The following is a 16452-nucleotide window of genomic DNA, read 5'->3' as shown; positions in this document are numbered from 1 at the left end:
TATGTTACTCTTTATCTAGTTCTTAATCTGATATTACATGGTTAACCTTCTCTTATATTTCTCGAATTGAGGTGGGAAATATTATTTCAACTATGAACACTGTTTTTTGCACACAAAGTAACTGTTCTGTTGCCTTATTTAAGAATGCTTAAAATACTCTCATTCCTACTTTAACATTTATTGTCAACACATATCTTAATGAATGATATCTCCCTTATATCCTTAAACAGGCAATAGTCAAGCCTTTTTAAATAAAAACTCTTGACAGATATGATCCTAGTAGCTATAGACTCATCTCTTCTCTACTATTTGTTTCAAAAGTAATCCCAAATGCTGTTCTGTCACAGTTAACTATCTCAAGAAAAATGAGATCTTAGATTCCACATCAACCTGGGTTTAGGAAATCTGTGAGTACTGAGTTGTTGATATTCTCTCTCTCATAGATACTCTTAGAAGAGGCCTTGATAGTAGCTGCAAATATCTTCTTGTATCTCTCAATATTTCCACTGCTTTTGACATGGTTGACCATAACATACTCATATTTCATCTTCAGGAATGTGGTATTTCTAGAAAAGTATTACAATGGTTCATCTCGTTCTTAAGAAATCATTCACTACAGGTAAAATTTAACAATGACTATTCACAATTGACTATACTGAATACTGGTATACTGCAGGATTCTGCTTTATCAGCAGTTTTGTTCAATATATATTGATCTGATCACCAAACTGCTTGTGAGCATTTGTGATGGTTATAAAATTTATGCTGCTGATCTACAATTTTTTATTCATTTACATGCTACCTGGAATGAGTCAATGGAACATCTGAATATTTGTTTATCTTCTATCAGACAATAATTACACCATAACAAGTTATCGCTGAATACATTAAAAAAAAAAGAATTGTTGGTGATTAAATGATCACACATTTCTAAACTTTACCCTTCCATATCCAGTGGAGATTCATATTCAATATTTTGGACTCCATTTGGAAGTCTAGGAATATAGATTGATTCCCATCTTTCTTTTAAACCGCAGATTAAATCTGTTGTCAAATCAGGTTTTTTTAAGCTCCGAGTTGTTGCCAATTTAAAACATCTAATATTTTATCATGATTTTCGAGCAGTCATACAAGCTATCATTCTTCCTGTCATTATTTATTGTGATAGTCTTTATCTTTGTCTGCCACATTCTACTTTACATCTTTTACAATTATTGGTAAATGCAGATGCTCATTTAATATCAGATATAAAGTGTCACCAACATATTACTGCTATACTTGTAAGTTTGAAATGGCTTCCAATTGAGCAGCAAATTGCCTATAAAGTGGGAATGACCATATTTAAACTGTTAAATTCATACATGTCCTGGACTAATGCTCTGCTGAAAGTGTACCATCCATCTCATCAACTACATTCATCCCAGCTGGGGATGCTTAATGTACCATCTACTAGATCTGCTCGCCTATCACCTACAAGAGAGATGGCGTTTTCTGTAGCAGTACCTTCATTGTGGAACTCTCTGCCTGTCGATTTAAGGCTAAATCTTTGTCGTAAATTATTTAGAATTGCATTTAAGGATTTTCTTATGCAGCAAGCTTTTAGGTACAGTTTGACCAATTGAACTTATTCCCATTTCAATCTATGATTCAATGTAGGAGAAGGAGCATGTCTCCAGAGTTGAGTATGTCTCTTTGTGTATGATCTGTTTATTTTAGTTAAGTATATTTTGTATCAATGTACTTTTATGAATGTTTTATTGTACATTGTGAAGTGATTAATACATTTTATTAAATGAAAATGAAATGAAAAGAGACTGAAGAAAGTGAATATGTGTATCCAGGAAGACAGAAGAGATGGGGGGAAGAGATGGGTATGATAAAGATATTTAAATACCTAAAAAGCATTCATTCACAAGAATCCAAGCTTTTTCAAAGGAAAGGAAGCTGCAAAAATAGGACTATAATATGAACCTCCAAGGGGGTAAATTCAAGAACAATGTCAAGAGGTATTTTTTCATGGAGAGTGTGGTAGATGCCTAGAATCCCCTCCCAGAGGAGATAGAGATGACATGTACAGTGGAAGACTTCAAAAAAGCATTGAATAAATTCAGAGGATACCTTGTGGCAAGAGAATGGTAAGGTGGGAACTGTGTAGCCTTCACTGAGCTATGATTGAAGCCCAAGGCAGCAGTGATATGGCTGGATAACACGAGAAAACCTGCATGGAGCAGCATTTGGAACCCTGAAGGGAACACAATGAGATTCAGGGTTGGTTTTCATGTGGGAATTTGATCTGCTTTGGGTAAATGTGCATAAAATGACTGCTGAGCAGACTATATTGGACTTTTGGTCTCTGCTGTAATTTACTATATTACGATGATTAATTTTGTTCTTGTGTAGCCTTAAGTAGAAGATTGATGAAATACATCTGAATGAGTTGACACTGACTCTTACCAAGGAGTGACAAGTGTGAAAATTTGCATTAGTTCATCCTTTGTGTCCAGATGTGTCCACTCCTTTCTAGATGCCATGGTTATCTATGTTTCCCCACTACATCCAGTATACCTATATACATGAGTGACAACAGGTATAAAATAACTTCTATGAGAAAAGTCACTTCCTCAATATATTGTGCGCCTCAGAAGGTCTGTGGTGTCCAATTTAGATTTCCACTCTTTCTTCATTCATATTCATCTAACCTCTTTTCTTCTTGGATAATATGACTTGTATTATATAGCTTTCAATTAGAAATGTATGCTATCCTAGGAGTAAAGGAAGGAACAATGAAGTGTCCTGGACATCCAAGATTTGTTTCCAGTAGTCGGCATATTAGTCCCAGAAAAAGGAAAGTATTTTTTATGTTGTAATACATACTAATTAACCATTTTAATAATTATCCAAATATGTTTTTATTCATGAGCTTTATTGCTTATATCTGAAGAAAAACTTGTATACAATATTATCTCTGGTTAATTCTTATGTTGCTCGTAACAAAGCATCATAACCAGCAGAGTCTGAGTATTCTGATGTAAATTGTTTCATGTGCATGTACTTCTTTTCACAGTTCCATGAGTGTGCATATAGAATAAAGAAATCAAATGTACTTTGTTTTAACTGTGCTAGAATACTGTGTACAGCAGTTTCACTGAAGTTGTATAGAAAATAATCATTCACAAAATGAGTTCGGTGTTATTTGCAGTTTATTTTTAGGATAGATTGAAAATACACAGTTCATGTTGCCAGGCCTGGCACCACCGGGTGTACAAACCATGCAATTACACAGGGCAGCACACCAAGTGGGGCAATGTCGGGAGCAGGGAGGCCTGAGGTGCTGCCAGTGCACCCAATTCCACTGCCAGTGGAAAAAGCAAGAGACCCGTGCTGCCGCAGGTGGACTTGCTCCCACTGGCAGCAGAAGCAGGAGGCCCATGGTGCCACCAGTGGATACAATCCCACTGCTGAAGAAACAGAAGGCCACAGCAGAAGAGAAAGCCCCTTCAGCAGCTCCTCCTCATGTGCTAGCCCTGCAATATTCAACACTTGTGGTGCTAGCACTTCCTGAATTCTCATCTCGCGATGTACGAGATGAGAAAATAGGAAATGCTTGTGCCACGTGTGTTGAATTACCACAGGGCCAGCACATTAAGATGAGCCGCAGAATGGCTGTTCTCCAGAAAGAAGAAGATACAGGCTGGCAGCAACAATGGAGGATGAATGACCTGTGGACCCAGACTGCTTAGTCTGCATGTGTGTGTGAGTGAATGGGAGGCTCCCTGTGATGGGTATGGCTGTGAATGGAGGGCTACCTGAGATGAGTGAGTGTGTGAATGGGAACCTACCTGGGTTGCATATGTGTGTGTGTGTGTGTGTGTGTGTGTGTGTGAATAGAAGCCTACCTGGTATGAGTGCATGTGAATATGGGTGAATGAGAGCTTGCCTAGGATGGGTTCATGTGAGTGTGGTTAAATGGCAGCCTGCCTGGGCTGGATGTGTGTGTCTTTTTATGTGAATTGGGAGCCTGCCTGGGATGGATGGGTGGGTGGGTGTGAATGAGAGCCTGTTTGGGATGGCTGGGGGTGTGTGTGCATATGTGTGTGTGCACATGCATGCATGGGAGCCTTCCTAGGATGGGCAGGGTATGTGTGTGTGAGAATGGGATCCTGCCAGGGATTTGGGTAGATGTGAATGGGAGCCTGCCTGGAGTATGTGGGTGTAAATGGGAGGTGTGTGTGTGAGAGAAAGAGATTGCCTGGGTTGTGTGTATGAGAGAGACAGAGAGAATGGGAGCTCCCTGGGTTGTGTGTGTATATGTAAAAGAGAAAGAATGGGGGCTGCAGTTGGATTGCAATCTGCCAGCAGCTGAAATGAAGAAGAGGGCCTGGGGCTGCAGCTAGATCCCAACCAAAGAAGAGCTGGAGAAGCCTGCTAGTTTGAGAGGGACCATATGTGTGTATGAGCTTGTGTGTGTGTTTACAAGAAAGAAAGGAGAAAGTTTATGCATCCCACTCCCATTAATCCATGGCAATCTCAGTGTGACTGAATATCAAAAGTTCCCAGGTATGGTGAGCGTGAAATTTTAAAATTATTTTTCATTTTATTTTACAGGTTTTATTTGATGTGTCTGCTTTTTGATATATGCTGTTGGTGTTTAGGACATTAAATACACTTGTATATAAATTTTTAATTATTTGATTTTTTATTCAGCAGCTTTTTTGAAATAATATTATTGGAATATTTTTAGTATTATGATTATGTGTTTATTTATTTTCTTGATTTTATTGTTTGATTTTTGAGGAATGGTGCTGGTTCTGTTTTTTCATTGTTGCACTGCATAGAGTATCTAGCTTCTTGTGGATTCCGGTTTATTTTCTTTCTGTGCGTTTGTAGAATGTGCAGAGAAAAAAAAATTCTTTTTTGTTATTTGGTTCATTTTTGGGAAGTTTTTTTCCATGAATTTTGGTTCATGGATTATTTGATTCATTTTTATTTGTGAGAAAAAAAATGAATCAAACAATTAAAAAAAAAAAAGGCCAAAAAACAAAAACAAGGCATCCTTCCCATAAAATTGCTAGGGCCGGGATCACCCCAGACCCACTTACCTGGTCTGGTTAGGATCCGCTGGCTTCAGCCTAGGTCCAGCTGAAGCTTCAGACTTGCATAGGCCAAGGGCACAGTAGGTCGCTTCAACCTCGGCCTCCTGACTGAGGCCTCAGTGTTGGGCCTGGGTCTGGGCCTAGGTCCTGGCATTGGGACCTGACCTCTGGGTCAGATCATGACATTGGGCCTGAGTCTGGGCTGCATTTTGGCATTGGGCCTGAGTCCGGGACCCAGCCTAGGCTGAAGCCCCATGTTGGGACCTGGCCTCCAGGTTGGGTCGCAGCATCGGGCCTGGATCTTGGCTAAGGCCCTAGCCCTGGGACCTGGCCTCTGATCAGACCGCAGTGTCAGGCCCGTGCCTCAGGACTCAGCCTTAGATGGAACCCGACAGATCAGGTAAGCTCTTATTTATTTATTTTTTTAATTTTGGGGGGCCTCAGCCGAGATCCTGGTGTTGAGGTCAAGCCTAGCCCACAGTCTCTGCTTTGGCCTTTGGCCTGTGCCCAAACACAATGCCGGCACAGCCCCTGCTTTGAGTCTCATCCTATGCCCTTGGAGAATCCCTTGGCTTTCGGCCTAGAACTTGGCCCGATTCATTTATTTAAAACAAAATGAATAAGGTTCATTTCATTTGGGGGCCCCCAATACGGTTCTGGGCCCCCCAAATAAAACAAATTTGCCTTATTCATTGGCGTTTTGCAGTTTTGTTTTAAACAAATGTACATCCTTAATTTCTACTTTATGGTTGCTCTATTCTGTATTTGATGAGCATCTGTTTATGCTCTGCATATGTGACTGAGGTGAGGCATTTTCCTAATAGGAAGTGTATTAGTATATTTGGACTTTCAGAGGGTCAAACCCACACCCATCACACATCTCAATAGGCATAACACCATATGGGATGCAAGTGTCTTTTTTGTAGGAATTCTTAATTGTTATCACAGCAGTTCATGTAAATATAATGTAAATGATATTTTTACCTGAGAATATTGATATTTTTCATGTAAAATATAAATACATTACTCTTAACTGTGTGTGTGTAATGGAGCGGGGTGAGGGGCATTGTTCAAGACTATTAAGGTTCACCTAGGGCACATAATACCCTTGCATCAGCCATGGGAGAAGGTTGTGGTGTCAGTTTTTGAAGTTGGTATCACTGAAGGGAACTGGGCTTTTTTTTTATGGGCCCGGGACAAAGAATGAATGAATAAGGGGGGGGAGGGGGACAGCACAGTAATTGTTCACACAGGGCAGCAAAAAAGCTAGCACCAGCCCTGCATGTTGTTTAACTATCACACAATAATTAATAAGTGATATAAGAGAGTTGCCACATTCCTCAAACAGGTAATAATTAGCACCCATCCTCAGCAATGGCTCTGCTATATTAATTTCTGCAAAATGTGAATTAAATTATTAACACATAGTAGTGAAAGCTATAAATATTCTTGTGCTATAAATATTTTGTGAACTTATATTTTTCTAACCAATATAAAAGACTGAATGCAACTTTAATCTTTTCTAATATTCTAACATTTGCCTAGTTATATACTGTAAGACAACTAATAACACAGACCTGCAAGTAGTATAACAGAGTCATCATCATTAAAGAGGGGCCTGTCCTAGGTTCTTAATTTCATAATATATAATCCCAGTCCAATAAACCTGATTTCCTAATGTGTAGACATATGGACTCAGGACCAATGGGGTTTATGCTCCCCTGCCAGCAGATGAAGACAGAGCAAGCTGATGTCACAGTATATATGACCCTGCAGTGACCCAAGCCTGCCAGAATTCTTTGTCTCCAGCAGATGGTGGATGTGCATTTCCCTATGGGGATTGCTTTGAGCTTTCTGAAAGGAGAAATTTGAAATTCTAAATTCAGGAAAAGAAAGCCTTGCTCTCCTGCATTGATTCCTAAAGGTTCCTCCCCCAGTTGAGAATTGCTAAGGCAATTTCCATGGTCCCTCAGAGGTGTGCCTTGGTCTGGTAGCCGGGTTTCACAGTGTGGACTTAGCTGCTAGTTCAGCTGAAAGGCAGCAGGTGCAGGTTGCTGAGCACATCGGTGATGGCAGATGCTATCTCCCCCTACAGCCAGAGATCATCTCTGTACTCAGTCAATAAGCACTGAGCTCAGTTAAGGCTTAAAAAAAAAGGAGAGTTTTACCTAAATCAGAAACAGAAGGGTTTCCGGACTTCCTCTGGTCTCTGTTCTTGGTGTTCCATGCCGACGTTCATCCCCTTTCCTGTTGGGGTTGGGGAACAGGGTGGCCTGGCGAGTTGAGCAGCCCCTGGTAGACTAGGCTCTTGCACTTAAGCTTTTTTCTTGCACTTAGCATGGTAGGCCACGGTGGTCATTTTTGCGCGCTCTTGTGCATGTTCTGCTGACTTCCATAGGCCGGTGTGCACAGTGTGTTGGCACTGTGCACGTGTTGTGCACTCAGTTTTTGGGCGCTTTTTACTTGCACAAACTTTTTTACATGCTTAACTTGGTGCACAGGTTGTGCATGCATCTTGCGCACTTTCTTCTAGTGCTACTTTTTTGGGCACATTTCATTTTTTAACTCAAGTCATTCAGACAAACATTTACCTCAGCAATGACGCCAGTAAGCAAGAAGCCTAAGCGTGTTCCTGTTTGTGTTGCCTATCATATTAGGAGTCCTCAGCCTGACCTGGCTTTTAACCTGTGTCAGCACTGCTCAGATGCTCAGGGAGAGGTGTCTTCCTCGGATTTTGATAAGCTTGGCTCTTCCTGTTCTGATGATGGGTTGGTCACAGCCTTGACTAGGGGGGACCCCAGATCTTGGTTCTTCTTTGACTAGCTCCTCCACTGATGAGGGAAGTTCTGTGGAACCAGCTCCAGTTCCTTCTGGGCTTGCTGTGGACCCGGCTGCTTTTTCTTGGGTAGAATGTTTTCAAGGCTTACAGGCCTTTATTCAGGCACAGTCCTCTGCTTCCATCAATTCTGTCCGGTCAGACCCTCAGTCCGTGGCTCCTCCCTCTTCCAGTCCTATGCCTAAGCACCGGGGCTCGCCTCAGCTTCCTGTGGGTGTTCCTGAGAGGAATCTGAATGGCACTGATGATGAGGTTGATCCTGATTCTCTGGAAGATGGTGAAATTCCTCCAGGGCAGGAACCATGTTGCAGTTCTTTCATAGAGATGAACTGCTGACCCTGATTTTTCAGACCTTCAAACAACTGGGTGTTCCTGGTTCAGATGTTATGTCAGAGCTGAGGAAGAATCCGATTTGGTTTCCTTATGTAAAGCCTTTTTTTTTTCCTGGCGATGGATGCCATCCAGGAATTGATTGATCTGAAATGGAATGCCCCATAGGCAAATTTTAAAGGGGGTCAGACATTGGAAGACCTGTACCCCCTGTGAGAGAGTGTTTGTGTTTTCCCAAAGTGGATGCTCTGGTATATGCTGCATGTAAGCAGACGACTATCCCTGTAGAGGGAGAAGCAACCTTGAAAGATGTTGATGATGAAAGTTTGAGGCTATTCTTAAGCAAGTCTTTGAGGCAGAGGTGATATATTTACAGATTGCCTCCTGTTGCACCCTAGTGGTGAGATCTTGTCTGCTTCTCTCTCAGGAGTGATGAGTTTGGAGGGAATTCCAGAGTGATTATGGTGCCTGCTGCCACCTTTTTAACAGATGCAGGTTGTGATTTGGTCCAGACCTTGGCCAGAGGAGTGGCTTCAGTGATAGAGGCAAGGCGTCAGCTCTGGTTGGCTTTGGAAGCTGTGTCAGCTGACCAATTTTTGTATCCTTTAAGATCTTACAATGAGAAGAGTCATATTAATTGGTTAATCGAATTGTGTGCGTCCTTAGAGACAGCGGTACATGAGAGAACTATTAAGAATGCGCCTGCCTTCTGAAATTGCAAAGAGACTTTTAATTACCTTGCTCTTCAAATTAACGAACGTCCACTGTTGTTTTCTAGAATTGCACTTTTAATAGCCAGTACAGAGTTTCTAACCAATAAACTTTCATTGACAAAATCAAAGAAGTGCTATAACAGACTATAAAGGATACACAAGCCCCTGATGCAGCCCTTTTTAGAGGTGAAACTAGGCCTGAGTCAGGCAATTGGAAGTTGTTGTTAATATTGACATTGCATCTCCTGAATAAATAATTTCCGAAAATACAGATGACTGGTCTACGATTTTGTTTCTTGCATCTCTAGATAAAGTCAGGGATGTGGAGGCATTTCACCTTTTGTGCCCCTTTGATGTTAAGCATTTTGTAGTGCGGTATCTGGAGGTGTCTGAGTCTTTTCGAAAGATGGATCGCATGGTTTTTTTTTTCCATGGTAGGAGTATGTAGGGCTCTCCAGCTTTGCGGGCTACCATAGCTCAGTAGATTAAGGAGGTGGTCATGGCCGCGTAAGTGTATGCTGGAAAGCCATTTCCTACTCAGGTTAGGGCTCAGGCAGTGTCATGGGCGAATGTAGTCTGCCTCCTGTCGATATGTGCCGAGTTGTGACGTGGTCCTCCTTATACACTATTTATTGTCTGGATGTGCAGGTCTGGGAGGATGCAGTCTTAGCACGTGCAGTGTTCACTGGAGTGCATGCAGCCTCCCTCCCTGTTGGGGAGTAGCTTTGATACATCCCACTGGTCCTGAGTCCATCTGTCTACACACTAGGAAATGGAGGAATTACTTACCTGATAATTTCATTTTCCTTAGTGAAGACAGATGGACTCAGCTTCCCTCCCTTGGCTGCTGCATGAGTGTGTCAATATTCCGCCTGTGGGGCTCTGGGTCCCAAGGGATTACTTGTCGGTGTTCATCCAGTCCCTAGCTTGGGGTACCTAGAATCTTATGTGAGTTCGGTGTTTATGGTTGGTTGAGTGCAGTTCTGGTTACCTGTTTTTAATCATGTTTTAATCAAGTTTTTGCTAGTCTGTCCACAGTTGTTTTTGAAGAGAATACTGGCAGGCTGGGGTCACTGCAGGGTTATATATACTGTGACATCACCTTGCTCTGTCTCCATCTGCTGGCAGGGGAGCATAAACCCCAATGGTCCTGAGTCCATCTGCCTACACTAAGGAAAACAAAATTATCACGTAAGTAATTTTTCCATTACTTGAGTTATGAGCAGAGCATATAGTTACACATGCAGCTAATTATTCTTCCCAAAAAACAAATCGGAAGCCGATCCAGTTGGCTGTGATACAGTAAAGACAATGAGAATCGGACGATTAGAAGAAGCCCTTTATTTCAATGCCCGACTCTGGCCGAGTTTCGCTCATAGAGCTGCCTCAGGGGCAATTCAATTAGCAGGACTTAAAATATGCCTGCAGGGCTGCTGTCACACTGTCACAATATCATTAGTGTCTGCAAAACACTCGGACACTAGCAGAAGGAATGTCAGAGTGTTTTGCAGACACTAATGATATTGTGATATTGTGACAGTGTGACAGCAGCCCTGCAGGCATATTTTAAGTCCTGCTAATTGAATTGCCCCTGAGGCAGCTCTATGAGCGAAACTCGGCCAGAGTCGGGCATTGAAATAAAGGGCTTCTTCTGATCGTCCGATTCTCATTGTCTTTACTGTATCACAGCTAATTATTCTTCTTCATTTTCCTATGTAACCCCTGCGCTAGTGTCCCCTGACAGGACCACAAAGACCTCACTTCAAATAAAGTTCCAAGTTGGTAGAGTCCTTTCTTGATGTTACTCTCTTCTGAGTGTCCATAATTCCCTGACAGGGGGGAGATTATTCTTCTAAGTCCTGTGTGTTTTTTAAGTTTTTTTTAACAATCATTATAATCAATGGCAAACAGCACCAATAATCACACTGAAACCTAGTATGGTTTCCATCTTAAGGTTTTACTGATTAAGAATGGAAAGGTTGATAATAGGTTTTTTTTACAGCTCTTAATATAAACAAAGTCTATTTAATATTTTTAGTTCATCAATAAATTTGTGACCGTAGGCTTTGATAAATGTATTCTTTAGGTAACACCAATTGCAATTATTGATTTTTCTTCATTTTCCATGCCAAATATTGAGATTGTTTTTAAGCTTCATCTCAATAATTAGAAGATAGGATTTTAGCCCAATTTAATTGCAATAGTTTCTGGTCCCATTTGTCATTCTTTCCCTGTAGTCATTCCCTATTATCCTGATTAATTTGATACATACCTGGGTGGTACCTTTAGTCTCCTCTCCTCCCTTGGTGATCTTCTTTAGATGGTAGTGGATTTAAGGAATGTGCAGGGGAAAAATTATTTTAGTTTTTGGTTCATTTTCGGAAGATTTTTTCCCCACAAATTTTGGTTCGTGGATTGCTTCATTTGTTTTATTCATATGAAAAAAGTGAATCAAACAATAATAGCCTCTCCCCCTCCAAGGAACAGGCAAAATTCAAAAAGGAGGCATTTCTCCCAACTGCAAGTAAAAATGCTGGGGCCAATATTCCTACCCCAGCCCCCATTTACCTAGTCCAGCAATGATCCACCAGCTAGGACTAGGCCAAGGATAGAGCTCAGACACAGACCTGACGCCACCGCATGGCCCAGAGGCTGGGTCCTGATGGTGGGATATCAGCCTTATCCCAGGCCCGATGCTGCAACCTCACCAAGTGGCCAGATCACAATGCCAGGGCCTCGGCAGCCACGACCCAATCTGAAGGCTAGGTCCTGATGCCTAGGCCAAAGCCTGAACCCAGGTTCAATGCCAAAACCTGACCTGGAGGATACCGTGACCTGACGTGGAGACTAAGTCTCAAGCCTGGGCCTCAGCCTAGGCCACAGCCAGAGGCCAGATCCTGAGTCCAGGCCCAATGCTGCGACCTGACCCAGCGCCGGGTCCTGAGCCTGGGCCTCAGCCTAGACCAGAGGCCGAGCCCAGGTATGATGCTGTGACCTGACCCAGAGGCCATATTCTGATGCTGTGACCTTTGCACTGACCCAGACCTGATGAGATAACCCGACCAGATGCCAGGTCCTAATGCCGAGGCCTCAGCCAGGTCCCAGGCCTCGGAGCCCAGGCCTGGGAGCTCCTCCTCTTCAGTCCTCTTCTTTCTTTGCTTGAATGCCAAATGATGCATTCCATTGGAGTCACACTGGAGTTAATTAACTCCAGTGCATTCACCCTACCAAATGGCAACATTTGGATTTTTGACAATGCCTTACAATGCCGTACATCAAAACTAATTAACTCCTGTGCAACCCCAGTGGACGGCATCATTTGGGATTCCAGTGAATAAAGAAGAGGACTAAAGAAGAAGAGCTTCCAGGCCTGTGCTCTGAGGCCTGGGCCTGACCCTGGGCCAAGGCTCAGGCATCAGGACCTGGCCTCCTGGCCGAAGCTCCTGTGTTGGGCCTGGGTCTGGGCCTAGGCCATGGCATTGAGACCTGGCCTCTGGGTTGGGTCATGGCATCAGGCCTGGGTCCAGGTCTTGGTTTATCTAAAGTCTGCCTGTTGGGACATGGTTTTGGATCGGGTTGCGATGTCAGGCCTGGGCCTGGACATTTGCCTAGGCTGAAGCTACAGCATTGGGAACTGGCCTTTGGGTCAAGTTGTGGTGTTGGGCCTGCATAAGGGCCCTGACCTAATACGAGGCCCTGGCATCGAGACTTGGCCTTCAGGTCAGGTCACTGCATCAGGCATGTGTCTGGACCAAGACCCCGGCATCAGGACCCAACCTTCGTCAGATACCCAATGGATTATGTAAGGGTTTTTTTTTTTTCATTTTCAGGAGTCTCAGCTGAGGCCCTAGTGTTGGCCCATGCCTCCTCTGATATCCCGGTGTTATACTTGGGCCTAGGCCTTCGTCCCTGATTTGGTTCTCTGCCTATGCCCTAGGTGAGGACCTGGCTTCAGGCCTAGACCTAGGCTTGATGCATTAATTTAAAATGAAACAAACAAATAAGGTTTGTTTCATTCAGGGGTCTCCTGATTTGATTCAGGGCCCTCCTTGAATGAAACAAATTAGTCTTATTCATTTTGTTTTGCACTTTTGTTTCAAATGAATACATATCCCTAGTGGATATAAACCTGAGTGATGCCACTGGTCTTCTCCCCTCTTTATTACTCCTCTCTGAGAATGAATGTAGATTCTTTTCTCCATGTGGACACAGATGATCCTGAGGTTCTCTCTCTGTGAGAGACACCACTTTTTTTGAGATTACTAATCAGAACCTCAGGCCCCTAATGTGAACAAGTGAAGAACAAAAAAAAATGTTTTAAGAGAAGGGGAAATTAAACAAGAGGCAGGAAAGGTGGAAAGATTTCTTCCTCACTACAGAAAGGCTTCCAACAAACATGGTAAAAGCAGATGCAGGTACTTTGCCTCCTTTCTTTCAATGGACCTTCCCTAGGAAAATAAACTAAAATGAAGTAGCATGGGGATATGCTGCCACTAGGAAAATGAAAGATTGGCAACAAGAAAAGGGTACTCATGAGAAGATGTGTATTCATGCTTGGAAAACTGAAAAGAAACAGAGATTTGGAAGTCAAGGAACCATTGATGAAGGAGATCAGAGTGAACACTGAGAAATAAGAGATGGAAGGTCCATAGACCAGCCAGAAATACAAATCTCATCCAGAAGCCTCAATATTTCAGAAGAAGCCAGGGTCTAAAGCCCCTGAAAGGAGAAGAGAATCAGGAGAACTTTGAGAAAAAAGTACAATGCAGAAAAGCTGAGATGGCACACTGTTTAATGGCAGGGTCAGGAATATGAGAATGTCTTCTGACATTTGAAGTGTTCAACAACTACAAAACCTTCACAGACACATTACTTAATTTTATTATATAAATTCAAACCAGACTTCACTGTTAGTCTACTTAAAATTGATCTTCATGGCATATTATTATTATTGCATAATTTAAAATAAAATTATTACTAGTACCTATTCTATAAGAAAAAATAAGTAAGTACTCTAATTGGCCTATTTGTCTTTTTTTCTGTATACAAATTTATCCTTATGAGGTAAATGATGGGGCCAGATTTAAAATGTTGGTGCCCATAGGCAGGATCAGAGTTGGGGGAGAGGTGTTCCCCTCTGAGAATCAGAGAGCTGGCAGGAAGTGGGACCAGAGACCTATGATGGTAGCCCTTTAGACGTGGCACCAACACGTGACCATAAAGCAAAAAGAAGCAGGTTTCACTTTGGCACTCTAGGAAGTTGCTTATGCCTAAATCCAGGCCTGGGAGATACATACCAGACATGAAAGGTTAATTCTGACTCACTGATTTTACATTTGAACTGGGACTATAAATTAGGTTGTGTAACTCTATAAATAAACCCCATATTTTATTGCAATACTTGTAAAAATTATATAGGTTTATTAGAGCATTACCCCTCAAACAGATTCTTTAAAAACTGCTATGAATTCCAGGAGGAAATAAGTTAAAAACTTTGAGGCCAATATTCAAAAAAATGTAGACCGGTTAACCTTTCTGGTTAAATTTAGCCAGATAGTTATCTTGGAAATTCTGTGGGATAAATGTGCTGCTGAATATCTCTGATTAAAGTTATCTGGTTACCTTTTGCCAGATTATTTTAAACCTATCTGGCTTTCCTGAATATCATCTTGTGTGACCAGATAACTTTAGATAGCCAGTTATATTCAAAAGAATATATAGCCAGTTAAGTGGCCATACTGTTCAACCAAAAATGAAATCCTGGGTGGGCCTAGTGACCTGAATCACAGACCGTCCCCTCCCCATACACACACACACACACACACACACACACACAATGTCAATCATGGGCCCTGCTGGGCTGAGCCACCTTCAGCTAGGATTTTAAAAATAGTGATTGGACCGGCCTCCACCATCCACTCCCCGGTCTAGTATAATAGTGAAAAAATGACCTCTTCTCTGACTCCCTACATTCTCCCCATCCCCACCCACATCCCATCTCAACCCTAACCCTACCACCTTTCGAGTACCTTTCCAAATTTCTTTCTTCAGTCGGGATCACAGTACCTCAGTCCTGGCCAGCATTTCTTGCCTTGTTATATCAGCATGAGATACCAGATTTGCTGACATAGCAATGCAGAAAGCACTGGCCTGGAACACAATAGGAGCCTGGCTCAAGGAAGAGATTTCAAAAGGTACCAGGAAAGGCAAGGGTTTGGGTTGGGTTGGGATGGGGAGTTGGGGGAAGGGAGCAAGGCAGAAGAGGGGCTCATTGTTTAAAAAATGCACCAGACTGGGGAGTGGGTGGGGGAGGCTGGCTCTGGACCCCGATCACTGTTATTTTGAAAATGTTTGCCAAGAGATTTGGTTGGGTAGGCTCAGCCCAGCAGGGCCACAATTGACATAGTGGGATGGGGTCTGTGATGCAGACCACCAGGCCCACCCAGAAGTTTTTTTCTTTGATTGAACAGTAAAGCCACTTAAGCAGTAACATTTTTGTGAATATAGCTGGCTTAACCTGGGCAGTCGTGACTACCCAGTTGCAGGGAAGGGGGCAGCACATCTCTACCTGTAATGAATACAGCATATACTAAACCACAACCAACAAAATAATGGTATAATAATGGCCAAACAGTAAAAAGCAATACAGTAAGAACCTACATAACTGAGCCTCAACAAAGATCATATCTGGACAGAAGGTTTATAAATTGCATGTAGTGTATTGCCTCTGGACCCAGGCTCACCATAGGCAAGTGAAATTGATTGTTGAAACCCAGTGCTCCCACAGCATATGAACTGGTGACAAAGGATGATCTAAGATCATAAAATCCTCATGCAGAGCATCAGGGAGGTGATGTTGTTGATTAGAAATCTGCTGGGAATGCTCCTAAGATTATTGCCTCCCAGATGAATGACCAGAACATCTGGGAAATGCATCTGGCCAGATGTTGCCACAGAAAGGGAATGAGCTGATCCCAACACATTCCTCTTCTGCCAAACCATTGCACCATCTCATCATGAGGTGTGAATCCCAAATGCGTACTTAGCACATACTTTTTTACCTAGTGGTCAAGTCAAAACACAAATGAGTAGTGTCTCCAGTGTCTCGTGATTCATACCATCCATTGCCGCCCATGGAGTACTAAAATGACAGAAGAAACAACCTGTAATTTTTCACAAGTAAATTGTGATAAATTGCAGGATGACCTTGCATGACTGGAAGATCAGGTTTCCACATGGCAGATGAAATATAATATGGACGTGCAAGGTGATGCATATAGGGAAAAATTACCTATGCTGTAGTTACACGATGTTAGAATCCATATTAGGAGTTACCACCCAGGAAAAAGATATGGGTGTCATAGCAGTCATTACATTAAAGTTGTTGGCTCAGTGTGCTGTGGTGGTCAAAAAAGCAAACAGAATGTTAGGAATTATTAGGGATAGAATGGAAATAAAATGGAGGATGTCATAATGCCTC

General features: G+C 42.4%; 1 protein-coding gene across 4 annotated transcripts in view; it reads right to left on the bottom strand.

Moving 5' to 3' along the window:
• The window catches only part of ARAP2 (ArfGAP with RhoGAP domain, ankyrin repeat and PH domain 2), a 619943-nt gene that overhangs the window by 14813 nt on the left and 588678 nt on the right, over positions 1–16452 (bottom strand). The gene's annotated exons all lie outside the window — the stretch shown is intronic.

This window comes from Rhinatrema bivittatum, chromosome 1, assembly GCF_901001135.1.
Source record: "Rhinatrema bivittatum chromosome 1, aRhiBiv1.1, whole genome shotgun sequence".
NCBI classification, from domain to species: Eukaryota; Metazoa; Chordata; class Amphibia; order Gymnophiona; family Rhinatrematidae; genus Rhinatrema; species Rhinatrema bivittatum.
The sequence above is the reverse complement of the archived record's forward strand: the minus strand, read 5'-3'. Positions and strand labels throughout refer to the sequence as shown.